The sequence below is a fragment of the Taudactylus pleione genome, unplaced genomic scaffold (assembly GCF_031769625.1).
Source record: "Taudactylus pleione unplaced genomic scaffold, aTauple2 ptg001386l, whole genome shotgun sequence".
Lineage (NCBI taxonomy): Eukaryota > Metazoa > Chordata > Amphibia > Anura > Myobatrachidae > Taudactylus > Taudactylus pleione.
In genome coordinates, this window is record NW_028285786.1 from 125,646 (window position 1) to 145,983 (window position 20,338).

General features: G+C 40.6%; 5 non-coding genes across 5 annotated transcripts; all 5 read right to left on the reverse strand.

Moving 5' to 3' along the window:
- Window positions 1-1,119: 1,119 nt before the first annotated feature.
- On the reverse strand, window positions 1,120-1,191 carry TRNAE-CUC (transfer RNA glutamic acid (anticodon CUC)). Its single transcript has one exon. It is a non-coding gene; the product is annotated as a tRNA-Glu (tRNA).
- A 2,564-nt stretch (window positions 1,192-3,755) lies between these two features.
- TRNAE-CUC (transfer RNA glutamic acid (anticodon CUC)) lies at window positions 3,756-3,827 on the reverse strand. Its single transcript has one exon. It is a non-coding gene; the product is annotated as a tRNA-Glu (tRNA).
- Window positions 3,828-5,552: 1,725 nt separating this feature from the next.
- On the reverse strand, window positions 5,553-5,624 carry TRNAE-CUC (transfer RNA glutamic acid (anticodon CUC)). Its single transcript has one exon. It is a non-coding gene; the product is annotated as a tRNA-Glu (tRNA).
- Window positions 5,625-10,063: 4,439 nt separating this feature from the next.
- TRNAE-CUC (transfer RNA glutamic acid (anticodon CUC)) lies at window positions 10,064-10,135 on the reverse strand. Its single transcript has one exon. It is a non-coding gene; the product is annotated as a tRNA-Glu (tRNA).
- Window positions 10,136-16,370: 6,235 nt separating this feature from the next.
- On the reverse strand, window positions 16,371-16,442 carry TRNAE-CUC (transfer RNA glutamic acid (anticodon CUC)). The gene has a single exon. It is a non-coding gene; the product is annotated as a tRNA-Glu (tRNA).
- Window positions 16,443-20,338: the final 3,896 nt, after the last annotated feature.

Below are 20,338 nucleotides of genomic sequence, written 5' to 3' on the forward strand. Positions count from 1 at the left end.
TGTACAAGAGCACAAGTCTTTTAGTAGGTAACTGAAAAATATTCACTAAGAAAGGAAGATAGCTGACTCTTTGTTATCAATTTCCATTGTCTGTTTTGACATCTCACTGTTGCTTAAGTATTAGAAATGATGCGCTGAACTGAAAGTGCATCATTTCTTTGAAAGGTTGGTGTTTTTGGCAAAAACATTCCGAGGACCTCACTTTCCCTGACCGGGAATCGAACCCGGACCGCGGCGGTGAGAGTGCCGAATCCTAGCCACTAGACCACCAGGGAGGGATGGTTTAGTTTCACACTCCATGAAAGAAAAGGAAGTTTCCTGAATGAAGTCCAAAGCAATGGAATGTGAGGGAGTGGGCTACTAGGAATCAGTTTTAGAAGGAAGGAGAGTAAAAATGGTTGTGCACAGCAGTCTTAAATTACACCACACAGCAGCTTTACCTGATGGATGTATAGTACTGGCACGAAAAAATTATTTTGAGGAGCTAGACGTTGAGAGTCCCTGGCTCCATGATAAATTGTTCTGGTGCTAAAGAAAGAAGACATTAATGATTCAGATATCAAATAAGGTCTAATTGGTTCTGATGAAAAAAATACTTTTGTACAAGAGCACAAGTCTTTTAGTAGCTAACTGAAAAATATTCACTAAGAAAGGAAGATAGCTGACTCTTTGTTATCAATTTCCATTGTCTGTTTTGACAACTCACTGTTGCTCAAGTATTAGAAATAATGCGCTGAACTGAAAGTGCATCATTTCTTTGAAAGGTTGGTGTTTTTGGCAAAAATATTCCAAGGACCTCACTTTCCCTGACCGGGAATCAAACCCGGGCCGCAGCGGTGAGAGCGCCGAATCCTAGCCAGTAGACCACCAGGGAGGGATGGTTTAGTTTGACACTCCATGTCAAAAAAAATACTTTTGTACAAGAGCACAAGTCTTTTAGTAGCTAACTGAAAAATATTCACTAAGAAAGGAAGATAGCTGACTCTTTGTTATCAATTTCCATTGTCTGTTTTGACAACTCACTGTTGCTCAAGTATTAGAAATGATGCGCTGAACTGAAAGTGCATCATTTCTTTGAAAGGTTGGTGTTTTTGGCAAAAATATTCCGAGGACTTCACTTTCCCTGACCGGGAATCGAACCCGGGCCGCGGCGGTGAGAGCGCCAAATCCTAGCCACTAGACCACCAGGGAGGGATGGTTTAGTTTGACACTCCATGAAAGAAAAGGAAGTTTTCTGAATGAAGTCCAAAGCAATGGAATGTGATGGAGTGGGCTACTAGGAATCAGTTTTAGAAGGAAGGAGAGTAAAAATGGTTGTGCATAGCAGTCTTAAATTACACCACACAGCAGCTTTACCTGATGGATGTATAGTACTGGCACGAAAAAATAATTTTGAGGAGCTAGACGTTGAGAGTCCCTGGCTCCATGATAAATTGTTCTGGTGCTAAAGAAAGAAGACATTAATGACTCAGATATCAAATATGGTCTAATTGGTTCTGATGAAAAAAATACTTTTGTACAAGAGCACAAGTCTTTTAGTAGCTAACTGAAAAATATTCACTAAGAAAGGAAGATAGCTGACTCTTTGTTATCAATTTCCATTGTCTGTTTTGACAACTCACTGTTGCTCAAGTATTAGAAATGATGCGCTGAACTGAAAGTGCATCATTTCTTTGAAAGGTTGGTGTTTTTAGCAAAAATATTCCAAGGACCTCACTTTCCCTGACCGGGAATCGAACCCGGGCCGCGGCGGTGAGAGCGCTGAATCCTAGCCAGTAGACCACCAGGGAGGGGTGGTTTAGTTTGTCACTCCATGTCAAAAAAAATACTTTTGTACAAGAGCACAAGTCTTTTAGTAGCTAACTGAAAAATATTCACTAAGAAAGGAAGATAGCTGACTCTTTGTTATCAATTTCCATTGTCTGTTTTGACATCTCACTGTTGCTCAAGTATTAGAAATGATGCGCTGAACTGAAAGTGCATCATTTCTTTGAAAGGTTGGTGTTTTTGTCAAAAATATTCCGAGGACCTCACTTTCCCTGAACGGGAATCCATGAAAGAAAAGGAAGTTTCCTGAATGAAGTCCAAAGCAATGGAATGTGAGGGAGTGGGCTACTAGGAATTAGTTTTAGAAGGAAGGAGAGTAAAAATGGTTGTGCATAGCAGTCTTAAATTACACCACACAGCAGCTTTACCTGATGGATGTATAGTACTGGCACGAAAAAATTATTTTGAGGAGCTAGACGTTGAGAGTCCCTGGCTCCATGATAAATTGTTCTGGTGCTAAAGAAAGAAGACATTAATGACTCAGATATCAAATATGGTCTAATTGGTTCTGATGAAAAAAATACTTTTGTACAAGAGCACAAGTCTTTTAGTAGCTAACTGAAAAATATTCACTAAGAAAGGAAGATAGCTGACTCTTTGTTATCAATTTCCATTGTCTGTTTTGACAACTCACTGTTGCTCAAGTATTAGAAATGATGCGCTGAACTGAAAGTGCATCATTTCTTTGAAAGGTTGGTGTTTTTGGCAAAAATATTCCGAGGACCTCACTTTCCCTGACTGGGAATCGAAACCGGGCCGCGGCGGTGAGAGCGCCGAATCCTAGCCACTAGACCACCAGGGAGGGATGGTTTAGTTTGACACTCCATGAAAGAAAAGGAAGTTTCCTGAATGAAGTCCAAAGCAAAGGAATGTGAGAGAGTGGGCTACTAGGAATCAGTTTTAGAAGGAAGGAGAGTAAAAATGGTTGTGCATAGCAGTCTTAAATTACACCACACAGCAGCTTTACCTGATGGATGTATAGTACTGGCACGAAAAAATTATTTTGAGGAGCTAGACGTTGAGAGTCCCTGGCTCCATGATAAATTGTTCTGGTGCTAAAGAAAGAAGACATTAATGACTCAGATATCAAATATGGTCTAATTGGTTCTGATGAAAAAAATACTTTTGTACAAGAGCACAAGTCTTTTAGTAGCTAACTGAAAAATATTCACTAAGAAAGGAAGATAGCTGACTAATTGTTATCAATTTCCATTGTCTGTTTTGACAACTCACTGTTGCTCAAGTATTAGAAATGATGCGCTGAACTGAAAGTGCATCATTTCTTTGAAAGGTTGGTGTTTTTGGCAAAAATATTCAGAAGACCTCACTTTCCCTGACCGGGAATCGAACCCAGGCCGCGGCGGTGAGAGCGCCGAATCCTAGCCACTATACCACCAGGGAGGGACGGTTTAGTTTGACACTCCATGAAAGAAAAGGAAGTTTCCTGAATGAAGTCCAAAGCAATGGAATGTGAGGGAGTGGGCTACTAGGAATCAGTTTTAGAAGGAAGGAGAGTAAAAATGGTTGTGCATAGCAGTCTTAAATTACACCACACAGCAGCTTTACCTGATGGATGTATAGTACTGGCACAAAAAAATTATTTTGAGGAGCTAGACGTTGAGTGTCCCTGGCTCCATGATAAATTGTTCTCGTGCTAAAGAAAGAAGACATTAATGATTCAGATATCAAATATGGTCTAATTGGTTCTGATGAAAAAAATACTTTTGTACAAGAGCACAAGTCTTTTAGTAGCTAACTGAAAAATATTCACTAAGAAAGGAAGATAGCTGACTCTTTGTTATCAATTTCCATTGTCTGTTTTGACATCTCACTGTTGCTCAAGTATTAGAAATGATGCGCTGAACTGAAAGTGCATCATTTCTTTGAAAGGTTGGTGTTTTTGGCAAAAACATTCCGAGGACCTCACTTTCCCTGACCGGGAATTGAACCCGGGCCACGGCGGTGAGAGCGCCGAATCCTAGCCACTAGACCACCAGGGAGGGATGGTTTAGTTTGACACTCCATGAAAGAAAAGGAAGTTTCCTGAATGAAGTCCAAAGCAATGGAATGTGAGGGAGTGGGCTACTAGGAATCAGTTTTAGAAGGAAGGAGAGTAAAAATGGTTGTGCACAGCAGTCTTAAATTACACCACACAGCAGCTTTACCTGATGGATGTATAGTACTGGCACGAAAAAATTATTTTGAGGAGCTAGACGTTGAGAGTCCCTGGCTCCATGATAAATTGTTCTGGTGCTAAAGAAAGAAGACATTAATGACTCAGATATCAAATATGGTCTAATTGGTTCTGATGAAAAAAATACTTTTGTACAAGAGCACAAGTCTTTTAGTAGCTAACTGAAAAATATTCACTAAGAAAGGAAGATAGCTGACTCTTTGTTTTCAATTTCCATTGCCTGTTTTGACATCTCACTGTTGCTCAAGTATTAGAAATGATGCGCTGAACTGAAAGTGCATCATTTCTTTGAAAGGTTGGTGTTTTTGGCAAAAATATTCAGAGGACCTCACTTGCCCTGACCAGGAATCGAACCCAGGCGGCGGCGGTGAGAGCGCCGAATCCTAGCCACTAGACCACCAGGGAGGGATGGTTTAGTTTGACACTCCATGAAAGAAAAGGAAGTTTCCTGAATGAAGTCCAAAGCAATGGAATGTGAGGGAGTGGGCTACTAGGAATCAGTTTTAGAAGGAAGGAGAGTAAAAATGGTTGTGCATAGCAGTCTTAAATTACACCACACAGCAGCTTTACCTGATGGATGTATAGTACTGGCACAAAAAAATTATTTTGAGGAGCTAGACGTTGAGTGTCCCTGGCTCCATGATAAATTGTTCTCGTGCTAAAGAAAGAAGACATTAATGATTCAGATATCAAATATGGTCTAATTGGTTCTGATGAAAAAAATACTTTTGTACAAGAGCACAAGTCTTTTAGTAGCTAACTGAAAAATATTCACTAAGAAAGGAAGATAGCTGACTCTTTGTTATCAATTTCCATTGTCTGTTTTGACAACTCACTGTTGCTCAACTATTAGAAATGATGCGCTGAACTGAAAGTGCATCATTTCTTTGAAAGGTTGGTGTTTTTGGCAAAAATATTCCGAGGACCTCACTTTCCCTGACCGGGAATCGACCCCGGGCCGCAGCGGTGAGAGCGCCGAATCCTAGCCACTAGACCACCAGGGAGGGATGGTTTTGTTTGACACTCCATGAAAGAAAAGGAAGTTTCCTGAATGAAGTCCAAAGCAATGGAATGTGAGGGAGTGGGCTACTAGGAATCAGTTTTAGAAGGAAGGAGAGTAAAAATGGTTGTGCATAGCAGTCTTAAATTACACCACACAGCAGCTTTACCTGATGGATGTATAGTACTGGCACGAAAAAATTATTTTGAGGAGCTAGACGTTGAGAGTCCCTGGCTCCATGATAAATTGTTCTGGTGCTAAAGAAAGAAGACATTAATGACTCAGATATCAAATATGGTCTAATTGGTTCTGATGAAAAAAATACTTTTGTACAAGAGCACAAGTCTTTTAGTAGCTAACTGAAAAATATTCACTAAGAAAGGAAGATAGCTGACTCTTTGTTATCAATTTCCATTGTCTGTTTTGACAACTCACTGTTGCTCAAGTATTAGAAATGATGCGCTGAACTGAAAGTGCATCATTTCTTTGAAAGGTTGGTGTTTTTGGCAAAAATATTCCGAGGACCTCACTTTCCCTGACCGGGAATCGAACCCGGGCCGCGGCGGTGAGAGCGCCGAATCCTAGCCACTAGACCACCAGGGAGGGATGGTTTAGTTTGACACTCCATGAAAGAAAAGGAAGTTTCCTGAATGAAGTCCAAAGCAATGGAATGTGAGGGAGTGGGCTACTAGGAATCAGTTTTAGAATGAAGGAGAGTAAAAATGGTTGTGCATAGCAGTCTTAAATTACACCACACAGCAGCTTTACCTGATGGATGTATAGTACTGGCACGAAAAAATTATTTTGAGGAGCTAGACGTTGAGAGTCCCTGGCTCCATGATAAATTGTTCTGGTGCTAAAGAAAGAAGACATTAATGACTCAGATATGAAATATGGTCTAATTGGTTCTGATGAAAAAAATACTTTTGTACAAGAGCACAAGTCTTTTAGTAGCTAACTGAAAAATATTCACTAAGAAAGGAAGATAGCTGACTCTTTGTTATCAATTTCCATTGTCTGTTTTGACAACTCACTTTTGCTCAACTATTAGAAATGATGCGCTGAACTGAAAGTGCATCATTTCTTTGAAAGGTTGGTGTTTTTGGCAAAAATATTCCGAGGACCTCACTTTCCCTGACCGGGAATCGACACCGGGCCGCGGCGGTGAGAGCGCCGAATCCTAGCCACTAGACCACCAGGGAGGGATGGATTTGTTTGACACTCCATGAAAGAAAAGGAAGTTTCCTGAATGAAGTCCAAAGCAATGGAATGTGAGGGAGTGGGCTACTAGGAATCAGTTTTAGAAGGAAGGAGAGTAAAAATGGTTGTGCATAGCAGTCTTAAATTACACCACACAGCAGCTTTACCTGATGGATGTATAGTACTGGCACGAAAAAATTATTTTGAGGAGCTAGACGTTGAGAGTCCCTGGCTCCATGATAAATTGTTCTGGTGCTAAAGAAAGAAGACATTAATGACTCAGATATCAAATATGGTCTAATTGGTTCTGATGAAAAAAATACTTTTGTACAAGAGCACAAGTCTTTTAGTAGCTAACTGAAAAATATTCACTAAGAAAGGAAGATAGCTGACTCTTTGTTATCAATTTCCATTGTCTGTTTTGACAACTCACTGTTGCTCAAGTATTAGAAATGATGCGCTGAACTGAAAGTGCATCATTTCTTTGAAAGGTTGGTGTTTTTAGCAAAAATATTCCGAGGACCTCACTTTCCCTGACCGGGAATCGAACCCGGGCCGCGGCGGTAAGAGCGCTGAATCCTAGCCAGTAGACCACCAGGGAGGGATGGTTTAGTTTGACACTCCATGTCAAAAAAAATACTTTTGTACAAGAGCACAAGTCTTTTAGTAGCTAACTGAAAAATATTCACTAAGAAAGGAAGATAGCTGACTCTTTGTTTTCAATTTCCATTGCCTGTTTTGACATCTCACTGTTGCTCAAGTATTAGAAATGATGCGCTGAACTGAAAGTGCATCATTTCTTTGAAAGGTTGGTGTTTTTGGCAAAAATATTCAGAGGACCTCACTTGCCCTGACCAGGAATCGAACCCGGGCGGCGGCGGTGAGAGCGCCGAATCCTAGCCACTAGACCACCAGGGAGGGATGGTTTAGTTTGACACTCCATGAAAGAAAAGGAAGTTTCCTGAATGAAGTCCAAAGCAATGGAATGTGAGGGAGTGGGCTACTAGGAATCAGTTTTAGAAGGAAGGAGAGTAAAAATGGTTGTGCATAGCAGTCTTAAATTACACCACACAGCAGCTTTACCTGATGGATGTATAGTACTGGCACAAAAAAATTATTTTGAGGAGCTAGACGTTGAGTGTCCCTGGCTCCATGATAAATTGTTCTCGTGCTAAAGAAAGAAGACATTAATGATTCAGATATCAAATATGGTCTAATTGGTTCTGATGAAAAAAATACTTTTGTACAAGAGCACAAGTCTTTTAGTAGCTAACTGAAAAATATTCACTAAGAAAGGAAGATAGCTGACTCTTTGTTATCAATTTCCATTGTCTGTTTTGACAACTCACTGTTGCTCAACTATTAGAAATGATGCGCTGAACTGAAAGTGCATCATTTCTTTGAAAGGTTGGTGTTTTTGGCAAAAATATTCCGAGGACCTCACTTTCCCTGACCGGGAATCGACCCCGGGCCGCGGCGGTGAGAGCGCCGAATCCTAGCCACTAGACCACCAGGGAGGGATGGATTTGTTTGACACTCCATGAAAGAAAAGGAAGTTTCCTGAATGAAGTCCAAAGCAATGGAATGTGAGGGAGTGGGCTACTAGGAATCAGTTTTAGAAGGAAGGAGAGTAAAAATGGTTGTGCATAGCAGTCTTAAATTACACCACACAGCAGCTTTACCTGATGGATGTATAGTACTGGCACGAAAAAATTATTTTGAGGAGCTAGACGTTGAGAGTCCCTGGCTCCATGATAAATTGTTCTGGTGCTAAAGAAAGAAGACATTAATGACTCAGATATCAAATATGGTCTAATTGGTTCTGATGAAAAAAAATACTTTTGTACAAGAGCACAAGTCTTTTAGTAGCTAACTGAAAAATATTCACTAAGAAAGGAAGATAGCTGACTCTTTGTTATCAATTTCCATTGTCTGTTTTGACAACTCACTGTTGCTCAAGTATTAGAAATGATGCGCTGAACTGAAAGTGCATCATTTCTTTGAAAGGTTGGTGTTTTTGGCAAAAATATTCCGAGGACCTCACTTTCCCTGACCGAGAATCGACCCCGGGCCGCGGCGGTGAGAGCGCCGAATCCTAGCCACTAGACCACCAGGGAGGGATGGTTTTGTTTGACACTCCATGAAAGAAAAGGAAGTTTCCTGAATGAAGTCCAAAGCAATGGAATGTGAGGGAGTGGGCTACTAGGAATCAGTTTTAGAAGGAAGGAGAGTAAAAATGGTTGTGCATAGCAGTCTTAAATTACACCACACAGCAGCTTTACCTGATGGATGTATAGTACTGGCACGAAAAAATTATTTTGAGGAGCTAGACGTTGAGAGTCCCTGGCTCCATGATAAATTGTTCTGGTGCTAAAGAAAGAAGACATTAATGACTCAGATATCAAATATGGTCTAATTGGTTCTGATGAAAAAAATACTTTTGTACAAGAGCACAAGTCTTTTAGTAGCTAACTGAAAAATATTCACTAAGAAAGGAAGATAGCTGACTCTTTGTTATCAATTTCCATTGTCTGTTTTGACAACTCACTGTTGCTCAAGTATTAGAAATGATGCGCTGAACTGAAAGTGCATCATTTCTTTGAAAGGTTGGTGTTTTTGGCAAAAATATTCCGAGGACCTCACTTTCCCTGACCGGGAATCGACCCCGGGCCGCGGCGGTGAGAGCGCCGAATCCTAGCCACTAGACCACCAGGGAGGGATGGATTTGTTTGACACTCCATGAAAGAAAAGGAAGTTTCCTGAATGAAGTCCAAAGCAATGGAATGTGAGGGAGTGGGCTACTAGGAATCAGTTTTAGAAGGAAGGAGAGTAAAAATGGTTGTGCATAGCAGTCTTAAATTACACCACACAGCAGCTTTACCTGATGGATGTATAGTACTGGCACGAAAAAATTATTTTGAGGAGCTAGACGTTGAGAGTCCCTGGCTCCATGATAAATTGTTCTGGTGCTAAAGAAAGAAGACATTAATGACTCAGATATCAAATATGGTCTAATTGGTTCTGATGAAAAAAATACTTTTGTACAAGAGCACAAGTCTTTTAGTAGCTAACTGAAAAATATTCACTAAGAAAGGAAGATAGCTGACTCTTTGTTATCAATTTCCATTGTCTGTTTTGACAACTCACTGTTGCTCAAGTATTAGAAATGATGCGCTGAACTGAAAGTGCATCATTTCTTTGAAAGGTTGGTGTTTTTGGCAAAAATATTCCGAGGACCTCACTTTCCCTGACCGAGAATCGACCCCGGGCCGCGGCGGTGAGAGCGCCGAATCCTAGCCACTAGACCACCAGGGAGGGATGGTTTTGTTTGACACTCCATGAAAGAAAAGGAAGTTTCCTGAATGAAGTCCAAAGCAATGGAATGTGAGGGAGTGGGCTACTAGGAATCAGTTTTAGAAGGAAGGAGAGTAAAAATGGTTGTGCATAGCAGTCTTAAATTACACCACACAGCAGCTTTACCTGATGGATGTATAGTACTGGCACGAAAAAATTATTTTGAGGAGCTAGACGTTGAGAGTCCCTAGCTCCATGATAAATTGTTCTGGTGCTAAAGAAAGAAGACATTAATGACTCAGATATCAAATATGGTCTAATTGGTTCTGATGAAAAAAATACTTTTGTACAAGAGCACAAGTCTTTTAGTAGCTAACTGAAAAATATTCACTAAGAAAGGAAGATAGCTGACTCTTTGTTATCAATTTCCATTGTCTGTTTTGACAACTCACTGTTGCTCAAGTATTAGAAATGATGCGCTGAACTGAAAGTGCATCATTTCTTTGAAAGGTTGGTGTTTTTGGCAAAAATATTCCGAGGACCTCACTTTCCCTGACCGGGAATCGAACCCGGGCCGCGGCGGTGAGAGCGCCGAATCCTAGCCACTAGACCACCAGGGAGGGATGGTTTAGTTTGACACTCCATGAAAGAAAAGGAAGTTTCCTGAATGAAGTCCAAAGCAATGGAATGTGAGGGAGTGGGCTACTAGGAATCAGTTTTAGAATGAAGGAGAGTAAAAATGGTTGTGCATAGCAGTCTTAAATTACACCACACAGCAGCTTTACCTGATGGATGTATAGTACTGGCACGAAAAAATTATTTTGAGGAGCTAGACGTTGAGAGTCCCTGGCTCCATGATAAATTGTTCTGGTGCTAAAGAAAGAAGACATTAATGACTCAGATATCAAATATGGTCTAATTGGTTCTGATGAAAAAAATACTTTTGTACAAGAGCACAAGTCTTTTAGTAGCTAACTGAAAAATATTCACTAAGAAAGGAAGATAGCTGACTCTTTGTTATCAATTTCCATTGTCTGTTTTGACAACTCACTTTTGCTCAACTATTAGAAATGATGCGCTGAACTGAAAGTGCATCATTTCTTTGAAAGGTTGGTGTTTTTGGCAAAAATATTCCGAGGACCTCACTTTCCCTGACCGGGAATCGACACCAGGCCGCGGCGGTGAGAGCGCCGAATCCTAGCCACTAGACCACCAGGGAGGGATGGATTTGTTTGACACTCCATGAAAGAAAAGGAAGTTTCCTGAATGAAGTCCAAAGCAATGGAATGTGAGGGAGTGGGCTACTAGGAATCAGTTTTAGAAGGAAGGAGAGTAAAAATGGTTGTGCATAGCAGTCTTAAATTACACCACACAGCAGCTTTACCTGATGGATGTATAGTACTGGCACGAAAAAATTATTTTGAGGAGCTAGACGTTGAGAGTCCCTGGCTCCATGATAAATTGTTCTGGTGCTAAAGAAAGAAGACATTAATGACTCAGATATCAAATATGGTCTAATTGGTTCTGATGAAAAAAATACTTTTGTACAAGAGCACAATTCTTTTAGTAGCTAACTGAAAAATATTCACTAAGAAAGGAAGATAGTTGACTCTTTGTTATCAATTTCCATTGTCTGTTTTGACATCTCACTGTTGCTCAAGTATTAGAAATGATGCGCTGAACTGAAAGTGCATCATTTCTTTGAAAGGTTGGTGTTTTTGGCAAAAATATTCCGAGGACCTCACTTTCCCTGACCAGGAATCGAACCCAGGCTGCAGCGGTGAGAGCACCGAATCCTAGCCACTAGACCACCTGGGAGGGATGGTTTAGTTTGACACTCCATGAAAGAAAAGGAAGTTTCCTGAATGAAGTCCAAAGCAATGGAATGTGAGGGAGTGGGCTACTAGGAATCAGTTTTAGAAGGAAGGAGAGTAAAAATGGTTGTGCATAGCAGTCTTAAATTACACCACACAGCAGCTTTACCTGATGGATGTATAGTACTGGCACGAAAAAATTATTTTGAGGAGCTAGACGTTGAGAGTCCCTGGCTCCATGATAAATTGTTCTGGTGCTAAAGAAAGAAGACATTAATGACTCAGATATCAAATATGGTCTAATTGGTTCTGATGAAAAAAATACTTTTGTACAAGAGCACAAGTCTTTTAGTAGCTAACTGAAAAATATTCACTAAGAAAGGAAGATAGCTGACTCTTTGTTATCAATTTCCATTGTCTGTTTTGACAACTCACTTTTGCTCAACTATTAGAAATGATGCGCTGAACTGAAAGTGCATCATTTCTTTGAAAGGTTGGTGTTTTTGGCAAAAATATTCCGAGGACCTCACTTTCCCTGACCGGGAATCGACACCGGGCCGCGGCGGTGAGAGCGCCGAATCCTAGCCACTAGACCACCAGGGAGGGATGGATTTGTTTGACACTCCATGAAAGAAAAGGAAGTTTCCTGAATGAAGTCCAAAGCAATGGAATGTGAGGGAGTGGGCTACTAGGAATCAGTTTTAGAAGGAAGGAGAGTAAAAATGGTTGTGCATAGCAGTCTTAAATTACACCACACAGCAGCTTTACCTGATGGATGTATAGTACTGGCACGAAAAAATTATTTTGAGGAGCTAGACGTTGAGAGTCCCTGGCTCCATGATAAATTGTTCTGGTGCTAAAGAAAGAAGACATTAATGACTCAGATATCAAATATGGTCTAATTGGTTCTGATGAAAAAAATACTTTTGTACAAGAGCACAAGTCTTTTAGTAGCTAACTGAAAAATATTCACTAAGAAAGGAAGATAGCTGACTCTTTGTTATCAATTTCCATTGTCTGTTTTGACATCTCACTGTTGCTCAAGTATTAGAAATGATGCGCTGAACTGAAAGTGCATCATTTCTTTGAAAGGTTGGTGTTTTTGGCAAAAATATTCCGAGGACCTCACTTTCCCTGACCAGGAATCGAACCCAGGCTGCAGCGGTGAGAGCACCGAATCCTAGCCACTAGACCACCTGGGAGGGATGGTTTAGTTTGACACTCCATGAAAGAAAAGGAAGTTTCCTGAATGAAGTCCAAAGCAATGGAATGTGAGGGAGTGGGCTACTAGGAATCAGTTTTAGAAGGAAGGAGAGTAAAAATGGTTGTGCATAGCAGTCTTAAATTACACCACACAGCAGCTTTACCTGATGGATGTATAGTACTGGCACGAAAAAATTATTTTGAGGAGCTAGACGTTGAGAGTCCCTGGCTCCATGATAAATTGTTCTGGTGCTAAAGAAAGAAGACATTAATGATTCAGATATCAAATATGGTCTAATTGGTTCTGATGAAAAAAATACTTTTGTACAAGAGCACAAGTCTTTTAGTAGCTAACTGAAAAATATTCACTAAGAAAGGAAGATAGCTGACTCTTTGTTATCAATTTCCATTGTCTGTTTTGACAACTCACTGTTGCTCAAGTATTAGAAATGATGCGCTGAACTGAAAGTGCATCATTTCTTTGAAAGGTTGGTGTTTTTAGCAAAAATATTCCGAGGACCTCACTTTCCCTGACCGGGAATCGAACCCGGGCCGCGGCGGTAAGAGCGCTGAATCCTAGCCAGTAGACCACCAGGGAGGGATGGTTTAGTTTGACACTCCATGTCAAAAAAAATACTTTTGTACAAGAGCACAAGTCTTTTAGTAGCTAACTGAAAAATATTCACTAAGAAAGGAAGATAGCTGACTCTTTGTTTTCAATTTCCATTGCCTGTTTTGACATCTCACTGTTGCTCAAGTATTAGAAATGATGCGCTGAACTGAAAGTGCATCATTTCTTTGAAAGGTTGGTGTTTTTGGCAAAAATATTCAGAGGACCTCACTTGCCCTGACCAGGAATCGAACCCGGGCGGCGGCGGTGAGAGCGCCGAATCCTAGCCACTAGACCACCAGGGAGGGATGGTTTAGTTTGACACTCCATGAAAGAAAAGGAAGTTTCCTGAATGAAGTCCAAAGCAATGGAATGTGAGGGAGTGGGCTACTAGGAATCAGTTTTAGAAGGAAGGAGAGTAAAAATGGTTGTGCATAGCAGTCTAAAATTACACCACACAGCAGCTTTACCTGATGGATGTATAGTACTGGCACAAAAAAATTATTTTGAGGAGCTAGACGTTGAGTGTCCCTGGCTCCATGATAAATTGTTCTCGTGCTAAAGAAAGAAGACATTAATGATTCAGATATCAAATATGGTCTAATTGGTTCTGATGAAAAAAATACTTTTGTACAAGAGCACAAGTCTTTTAGTAGCTAACTGAAAAATATTCACTAAGAAAGGAAGATAGCTGACTCTTTGTTATCAATTTCCATTGTCTCTTTTGACAACTCACTGTTGCTCAACTATTAGAAATGATGCGCTGAACTGAAAGTGCATCATTTCTTTGAAAGGTTGGTGTTTTTGGCAAAAATATTCCGAGGACCTCACTTTCCCTGACCGGGAATCGACCCCGGGCCGCGGCGGTGAGAGCGCCGAATCCTAGCCACTAGACCACCAGGGAGGGATGGATTTGTTTGACACTCCATGAAAGAAAAGGAAGTTTCCTGAATGAAGTCCAAAGCAATGGAATGTGAGGGAGTGGGCTACTAGGAATCAGTTTTAGAAGGAAGGAGAGTAAAAATGGTTGTGCATAGCAGTCTTAAATTACACCACACAGCAGCTTTACCTGATGGATGTATAGTACTGGCACGAAAAAATTATTTTGAGGAGCTAGACGTTGAGAGTCCCTGGCTCCATGATAAATTGTTCTGGTGCTAAAGAAAGAAGACATTAATGACTCAGATATCAAATATGGTCTAATTGGTTCTGATGAAAAAAATACTTTTGTACAAGAGCACAAGTCTTTTAGTAGCTAACTGAAAAATATTCACTAAGAAAGGAAGATAGCTGACTCTTTGTTATCAATTTCCATTGTCTGTTTTGACAACTCACTGTTGCTCAAGTATTAGAAATGATGCGCTGAACTGAAAGTGCATCATTTCTTTGAAAGGTTGGTGTTTTTGGCAAAAATATTCCGAGGACCTCACTTTCCCTGACCGAGAATCGACCCCGGGCCGCGGCGGTGAGAGCGCCGAATCCTAGCCACTAGACCACCAGGGAGGGATGGTTTTGTTTGACACTCCATGAAAGAAAAGGAAGTTTCCTGAATGAAGTCCAAAGCAATGGAATGTGAGGGAGTGGGCTACTAGGAATCAGTTTTAGAAGGAAGGAGAGTAAAAATGGTTGTGCATAGCAGTCTTAAATTACACCACACAGCAGCTTTACCTGATGGATGTATAGTACTGGCACGAAAAAATTATTTTGAGGAGCTAGACGTTGAGAGTCCCTGGCTCCATGATAAATTGTTCTGGTGCTAAAGAAAGAAGACATTAATGACTCAGATATCAAATATGGTCTAATTGGTTCTGATGAAAAAAATACTTTTGTACAAGAGCACAAGTCTTTTAGTAGCTAACTGAAAAATATTCACTAAGAAAGGAAGATAGCTGACTCTTTGTTATCAATTTCCATTGTCTGTTTTGACAACTCACTGTTGCTCAAGTATTAGAAATGATGCGCTGAACTGAAAGTGCATCATTTCTTTGAAAGGTTGGTGTTTTTGGCAAAAATATTCCGAGGACCTCACTTTCCCTGACCGGGAATCGACCCCGGGCCGCGGCGGTGAGAGCGCCGAATCCTAGCCACTAGACCACCAGGGAGGGATGGATTTGTTTGACACTCCATGAAAGAAAAGGAAGTTTCCTGAATGAAGTCCAAAGCAATGGAATGTGAGGGAGTGGGCTACTAGGAATCAGTTTTAGAAGGAAGGAGAGTAAAAATGGTTGTGCATAGCAGTCTTAAATTACACCACACAGCAGCTTTACCTGATGGATGTATAGTACTGGCACGAAAAAATTATTTTGAGGAGCTAGACGTTGAGAGTCCCTGGCTCCATGATAAATTGTTCTGGTGCTAAAGAAAGAAGACATTAATGACTCAGATATCAAATATGGTCTAATTGGTTCTGATGAAAAAAATACTTTTGTACAAGAGCACAAGTCTTTTAGTAGCTAACTGAAAAATATTCACTAAGAAAGGAAGATAGCTGACTCTTTGTTATCAATTTCCATTGTCTGTTTTGACAACTCACTGTTGCTCAAGTATTAGAAATGATGCGCTGAACTGAAAGTGCATCATTTCTTTGAAAGGTTGGTGTTTTTGGCAAAAATATTCCGAGGACCTCACTTTCCCTGACCGAGAATCGACCCCGGGCCGCGGCGGTGAGAGCGCCGAATCCTAGCCACTAGACCACCAGGGAGGGATGGTTTTGTTTGACACTCCATGAAAGAAAAGGAAGTTTCCTGAATGAAGTCCAAAGCAATGGAATGTGAGGGAGTGGGCTACTAGGAATCAGTTTTAGAAGGAAGGAGAGTAAAAATGGTTGTGCATAGCAGTCTTAAATTACACCACACAGCAGCTTTACCTGATGGATGTATAGTACTGGCACGAAAAAATTATTTTGAGGAGCTAGACGTTGAGAGTCCCTAGCTCCATGATAAATTGTTCTGGTGCTAAAGAAAGAAGACATTAATGACTCAGATATCAAATATGGTCTAATTGGTTCTGATGAAAAAAATACTTTTGTACAAGAGCACAAGTCTTTTAGTAGCTAACTGAAAAATATTCACTAAGAAAGGAAGATAGCTGACTCTTTGTTATCAATTTCCATTGTCTGTTTTGACAACTCACTGTTGCTCAAGTATTAGAAATGATGCGCTGAACTGAAAGTGCATCATTTCTTTGAAAGGTTGGTGTTTTTGGCAAAAATATTCCGAGGACCTCACTTTCCCTGACCGGGAATCGAACCCGGGCCGCGGCGGTGAGAGCGCCGAATCCTAGCCACTAGACCACCAGGGAGGGATGGTTTAGTTTGACACTCCATGAAAGAAAAGGAAGTTTCCTGAATGAAGTCCAAAGCAATGGAATGTGAGGGAGTGGGCTACTAGGAATCAGTTTTAGAATGAAGGAGAGTAAAAATGGTTGTGCATAGCAGTCTTAAATTACACCACACAGCAGCTTTACCTGATGGATGTATAGTACTGGCACGAAAAAATTATTTTGAGGAGCTAGACGTTGAGAGTCCCTGGCTCCATGATAAATTGTTCTGGTGCTAAAGAAAGAAGACATTAATGACTCAGATATCAAATATGGTCTAATTGGTTCTGATGAAAAAAATACTTTTGTACAAGAGCACAAGTCTTTTAGTAGCTAACTGAAAAATATTCACTAAGAAAGGAAGATAGCTGACTCTTTGTTATCAATTTCCATTGTCTGTTTTGACAACTCACTTTTGCTCAACTATTAGAAATGATGCGCTGAACTGAAAGTGCATCATTTCTTTGAAAGGTTGGTGTTTTTGGCAAAAATATTCCGAGGACCTCACTTTCCCTGACCGGGAATCGACACCAGGCCGCGGCGGTGAGAGCGCCGAATCCTAGCCACTAGACCACCAGGGAGGGATGGATTTGTTTGACACTCCATGAAAGAAAAGGAAGTTTCCTGAATGAAGTCCAAAGCAATGGAATGTGAGGGAGTGGGCTACTAGGAATCAGTTTTAGAAGGAAGGAGAGTAAAAATGGTTGTGCATAGCAGTCTTAAATTACACCACACAGCAGCTTTACCTGATGGATGTATAGTACTGGCACGAAAAAATTATTTTGAGGAGCTAGACGTTGAGAGTCCCTGGCTCCATGATAAATTGTTCTGGTGCTAAAGAAAGAAGACATTAATGACTCAGATATCAAATATGGTCTAATTGGTTCTGATGAAAAAAATACTTTTGTACAAGAGCACAATTCTTTTAGTAGCTAACTGAAAAATATTCACTAAGAAAGGAAGATAGTTGACTCTTTGTTATCAATTTCCATTGTCTGTTTTGACATCTCACTGTTGCTCAAGTATTAGAAATGATGCGCTGAACTGAAAGTGCATCATTTCTTTGAAAGGTTGGTGTTTTTGGCAAAAATATTCCGAGGACCTCACTTTCCCTGACCAGGAATCGAACCCAGGCTGCAGCGGTGAGAGCACCGAATCCTAGCCACTAGACCACCTGGGAGGGATGGTTTAGTTTGACACTCCATGAAAGAAAAGGAAGTTTCCTGAATGAAGTCCAAAGCAATGGAATGTGAGGGAGTGGGCTACTAGGAATCAGTTTTAGAAGGAAGGAGAGTAAAAATGGTTGTGCATAGCAGTCTTAAATTACACCACACAGCAGCTTTACCTGATGGATGTATAGTACTGGCACGAAAAAATTATTTTGAGGAGCTAGACGTTGAGAGTCCCTGGCTCCATGATAAATTGTTCTGGTGCTAAAGAAAGAAGACATTAATGATTCAGATATCAAATATGGTCTAATTGGTTCTGATGAAAAAAATACTTTTGTACAAGAGCACAAGTCTTTTAGTAGCTAACTGAAAAATATTCACTAAGAAAGGAAGATAGCTGACTCTTTGTTATCAATTTCCATTGTCTGTTTTGACAACTCACTGTTGCTCAAGTATTAGAAATGATGCGCTGAACTGAAAGTGCATCATTTCTTTGAAAGGTTGGTGTTTTTAGCAAAAATATTCCGAGGACCTCACTTTCCCTGACCGGGAATCGAACCCGGGCCGCGGCGGTAAGAGCGCTGAATCCTAGCCAGTAGACCACCAGGGAGGGATGGTTTAGTTTGACACTCCATGTCAAAAAAAATACTTTTGTACAAGAGCACAAGTCTTTTAGTAGCTAACTGAAAAATATTCACTAAGAAAGGAAGATAGCTGACTCTTTGTTTTCAATTTCCATTGCCTGTTTTGACATCTCACTGTTGCTCAAGTATTAGAAATGATGCGCTGAACTGAAAGTGCATCATTTCTTTGAAAGGTTGGTGTTTTTGGCAAAAATATTCAGAGGACCTCACTTGCCCTGACCAGGAATCGAACCCGGGCGGCGGCAGTGAGAGCGCCGAATCCTAGCCACTAGACCACCAGGGAGGGATGGTTTAGTTTGACACTCCATGAAAGAAAAGGAAGTTTCCTGAATGAAGTCCAAAGCAATGGAATGTGAGGGAGTGGGCTACTAGGAATCAGTTTTAGAAGGAAGGAGAGTAAAAATGGTTGTGCATAGCAGTCTTAAATTACACCACACAGCAGCTTTACCTGATGGATGTATAGTACTGGCACAAAAAAATTATTTTGAGGAGCTAGACGTTGAGTGTCCCTGGCTCCATGATAAATTGTTCTCGTGCTAAAGAAAGAAGACATTAATGATTCAGATATCAAATATGGTCTAATTGGTTCTGATGAAAAAAATACTTTTGTACAAGAGCACAAGTCTTTTAGTAGCTAACTGAAAAATATTCACTAAGAAAGGAAGATAGCTGACTCTTTGTTATCAATTTCCATTGTCTGTTTTGACAACTCACTGTTGCTCAACTATTAGAAATGATGCGCTGAACTGAAAGTGCATCATTTCTTTGAAAGGTTGGTGTTTTTGGCAAAAATATTCCGAGGACCTCACTTTCCCTGACCGGGAATCGACCCCGGGCCGCGGCGGTGAGAGCGCCGAATCCTAGCCACTAGACCACCAGGGAGGGATGGTTTAGTTTGACACTCCATGTCAAAAAAAATACTTTTGTACAAGAGCACAAGTCTTTTAGTAGCTAACTGAAAAATATTCACTAAGAAAGGAAGATAGCTTACTCTTTGTTTTCAATTTCCATTGCCTGTTTTGACATCTAACTGTTGCTCAAGTATTAGAAATGATGCGCTGAACTGAAAGTGCATCATTTCTTTGAAAGGTTGGTGTTTTTGGCAAAAATATTCCAAGGACCTCACTTTCCCTGACCGGGAATCGAACCCGGGCCGCGGCGGTGAGAGCGCCGAATCCTAGCTAGTAGACCACCAGGGAGGGATGGTTTAGTTTGACACTCCATGTCAAAAAAAATACTTTTGTACAAGAGCACAAGTCTTTTAGTAGCTAACTGAAAAATATTCACTAAGAAAGGAAGATAGCTGACTCTTTGTTTTCAATTTCCATTGCCTGTTTTGACATCTCACTGTTGCTCAAGTATTAGAAATGATGCGCTGAACTGAAAGTGCATCATTTCTTTGAAAGGTTGGTGTTTTTGGCAAAAATATTCAGAGGACCTCACTTTCCCTGACCAGGAATCGAACCCGGGCGGCGGCGGTGAGAGCGCCGAATCCTAGCCACTAGACCACCAGGGAGGGATGGTTTAGTTTGACACTCCATGAAAGAAAATGAAGTTTCCTGAATGAAGTCCAAAGCAATGGAATGTGAGGGAGTGGGCTACTAGGAATCAGTTTTAGAAGGAAGGAGAGTAAAAATGGTTGTGCATAGCAGTCTTAAATTACACCACACAGCAGCTTTACCTGATGGATGTATAGTACTGGCACAAAAAAATTATTTTGAGGAGCTAGACGTTGAGTGTCCCTGGCTCCATGATAAATTGTTCTCATGCTAAAGAAAGAAGACATTAATGATTCAGATATCAAATATGGTCTAATTGGTTCTGATGAAAAAAATACTTTTGTACAAGAGCACAAGTCTTTTAGTAGCTAACTGAAAAATATTCACTAAGAAAGGAAGATAGCTGACTCTTTGTTTTCAATTTCCATTGCCTGTTTTGACATCTCACTGTTGCTCAAGTATTAGAAATGATGCGCTGAACTGAAAGTGCATCATTTCTTTGAAAGGTTGGTGTTTTTGGCAAAAATATTCAGAGGACCTCACTTGCCCTGACCAGGAATCGAACC